The sequence below is a fragment of the Ceratosolen solmsi genome, unplaced genomic scaffold (genome assembly GCF_000503995.2).
Source record: "Ceratosolen solmsi marchali unplaced genomic scaffold, CerSol_1.0 scaffold29, whole genome shotgun sequence".
Classification (NCBI taxonomy): Eukaryota; Metazoa; Arthropoda; class Insecta; order Hymenoptera; family Agaonidae; genus Ceratosolen; species Ceratosolen solmsi.
Window position 1 is genome coordinate 8,727,189 of NW_011948417.1, and position 3,949 is coordinate 8,731,137.

Here is a 3,949-nt window from a genome sequence, read left to right on the forward strand (position 1 = left end):
TATATATATATATATATATATATATATATATATATATATATCTCTATCTCGCTCGTAGTTCATTTCGAAACTTAGTAAATCATAGGCCCGGGCTTTTCGGTGAGCCTCGGCCGTTAGCGTTTTGCGTGAAAAGGCTACCGCGGTCCCGCAGAAAGTCGGAATTCGAAAGACGACCCCCCGCATTCCACCGCTAAGCTGTTATATTGCACTCGTAAAGTGCACGTTTTGCGTGGCTTTGTCGAACGCAGCGGCCTCCACTTTCTCGAGTTTGACCTCAACGAAGTTCCAATCGCGCATCCTGCGGGACGAGGGCGCGTGATCCATTACCCTGCGAAATCACTGATCCTGCCAAATGACCGTGATAGCTTTGGCCCTTTTTCCAACTAGGAAAGTTTGACAAGCTTTCGCAAAAAGGACCGGAGCTATAGTTTTGTGGCCCCTTGCTTATTTATGGATGCGGGTCTCTCTCTCTCTCTCTCTCTCTCTCTCTCTCTCTCTCTCTCTCTCGATTCAATTAACAAATCTAACTAGTTGAAAATGCGAAAAGCGAGCATCTGTATGTGCAATGTCCGCTACATCTTGCGCTTACGTGCTTCTTGTCGTCAAGCTATTTTCGCTCGCTTAGTTGTAAAAAAACTCACCTCTTTTTTTTTTTACCGGATGGAACATGATTTTAACTTGACTTTCATTCATTTCTAATCTTTACAGAATCTCTCTATTTCGATCATAAAAATTTATATTTCGCTTTTTATGAAAATAAATAGCCCTAGTTTGCATTGCTGTTTTTTTTTGTTTCTTTGTTTGTTTTTGTTTTTTAAATATAATTCATAAACTGTGTTCACGAGCCACTGAATATCGAGCTTCATTCGTTTGTCGAATGAAAATATGCAATCGACAACATTTGAAAAATAAATCATTATTCTCGAATTGTTAAAAAAAAATAGACATGCCGTATTCATCAATTTTATAGCACTAATATAGTTAATCCTTTCTCTTTTGATTCTCAACATTGCTAATGATTTTACAAAAAAAAATTTTCGACCCGTTCTTATGACTCATCAACCCTTTTTATAAAAAATTTTGCTGTTTTTGTAACGAGTTTATATTTTATAGATTGTATAGACTGTATTACTTTTACCTTAAAAAAATTGTCCCGAAACTATATAATTTAAGTTGGCTTTAACGTGCCCATCGGTTTAAGTATTTTTTTTTTTATAACATCATTCATGCTGCAGAATAATTTTCTAATTTTTAACGAATAAAATGGTAAACATTTGAGAATAAAAATTTGATGCAATTTCAAGCTAAAATGCCAATTCATTCTCACATTAGACAATTGTGATTTAAGATATGTTTTTCATTAAAAGAATAATTATAATCGTTAAGTAAACTTTTATTTTTGTATATAATTATAATAATATATCTAATAAAAAATTGCAAACCTATTTATTTAAATTTATTTTAATTAATTTTTCTTATATCCTTTGAACTTTATATATATGTATATATATATATCAATTTTAATACATCGTTGTAATAGATTATATTTATGAGTATTGACGAAAAAAAGTTTAATATATTTTTAATATTTATAAATCATTCATACATCTATATATAATAAAATAGCAAGGTGAATAATGAAATGACATAAACGTAAAACATTATATAATAATTATTACATAATGTAAATGAGGAAGTTAATATTAAATATCCTCTTTATCTTTTAACAAGTCTTATTTCGAAATATTCTTTAATATAATAAATATTTCGTTAAAAATCTTGTGCTTTTTATATAGGATGGCCTTGTAATAATTTGTAATAAAAAAAAAATTACGACACACGCATCCTTCCTATCATAAAATCTAATAAATTTTATCACAGCCATTGCCAGATCCATCTAACAATAAAAACAAAACGTTCCAGAAATTAAAGATATTGTTTAAAGAAATTAAAAAAAAAAAAAAAAACAAGATCAATTACAGCGTGCATGATAAAATATTGATTCGAACGAGCGGTGTTTTATATTTCACTTAATATGTAAGACCTTGAAAAAAATTACAATAAATTAAATGGAAGACAGTATCCTTCGGTTAACCGCATTGCATTCGTATGGGAAACAATTATTTTTAATGAACATAAAGACCTACCGTTGTCTCAAACCTCCAACAAGAGAAAAAGCATAGCATTTTTAAGTATAAGCTTTTTCTAAAAGACTAGGTGCTGAAAATCCCTCAGGACCTTACCCTTTCCAACAATACCGAGTGGCAATTATTTTTCGACTAGCGAATCAAGCGAATTTCATAACCGCCTCGTAACGGTCGTTTCTGGCGACTCTGGAGGAAAGCCGCAACCCGGATGTAATAACCGGTGAAAATTCGACTGCCGCGGTGGGCGTAACCGTATCCTCATTAACACCTACCCCCGCCCCCTCTTTACCAATCCCGTCGGTATCCTTTGACCCCCAATTTCAATTTCAATTCTTCTTATATGGGAAATCCGAGGGACAGAGGCAATTTCAGCTCCTTTGGCTGCGCCAACGCCACCGTGATTCGCATACTCGTCGTCAGAGGGGAGGCAAAACGAGAAAAAAAAAACAAATAAACAAAAAAAATCGTCGGGACAAACTCTTGGCTAGACGAGACAATATTTTCAGCTCGAGCTTTCTTACTACTCGTCTAGTCGACTTTGATTTTACTTAGAATTGCCGGCTTCTGTGAATTTTGTCTTCTCGGTTTTTCAGCATTTATAGCTCAAATGCTATTATCGATATGTTTTCTTATTTATTTGTCAACTGTATTTATCTAGAAATACCGTGACTCCAATTTTTTAATCTTTAAGTATTTTAGGCAAATGTTTTTATGTTTTGATGTTTGCTATACGTACGCTTTAGCGTTTCATTCTTCGAATCTCCTTTAAAATAATTGACAATTATTCGACGTAATTAGAAATTATTTTAGTTTCTATAGCATAATGTTAATTCTTGATAAATTATAGTCATTTGTTCCGATTTGTAGTTTATTTTTTTATAATCTTTTTTTCGAAATTCTTAGAATTTTTAGATTTTTTGTATATTGTAATACATTATTAAATCATATGATTATATGTTTTGATATCCTTCTGCCTTTTTTGAATTTCGTTACGCAATTGATACAGATGTCCAAAATGTTTGATAAATTTTATGAATTTAAAAATATATTTAACATTATGTCCATTAATAAATAAATAAGTTTGCGTGAATTATAGTGTGAATATTAAATTGAAAAATTCTACGATTACGACTTGATATACCTGAACACTACGGATGCGAAAATCAGATTAAAAATTGTCGTTTTCGTATAAAATCATATTATTTGCATAAAAAATGTCCCGCAGTTTATATTGCGAATTTTTAATTTATTCTAGAATTTTCCCCATGCAAATTAAAAAGCTAATTGAATTTATTTTTGAAAAATATTCATTTTGCTTCTAAATGAAATGGATAATTAATCAAATATCTTGCATTTCAACATAAAATAATTTTCATATTAGTGATAATAAAATTCTAAATACATATGCGTTTTTAATTGTAACGTAACACTTTGTACTTTTCAAAGGACTTTGTTAAATTAACCGCATATTTAAGAATCATAGAATTATTATCTCAGTTAAATTAAAAAATGTATAGGAAAGAACATGCTTAGAATTCTCTATATCAATGTTACAATTAGCATTCTTTACAGTCTTATCGCATGACTTTTGATATCATCTAAATATATATTTGTTCAGGAAAAAAAAAAAAAAAAAAAAAAAAAAAAAAAAAAAAAAAAAAAACTAAATTGCAAGAAATTATATATAAACGTCTACTTTTTTTTTTTTTACATATATATATATATATAAAGATTATATTTTTTAAAAAATCATGATTTATGGATTACATTTGCATAAAACTCAAAAGAAAACGCGAGCCAGT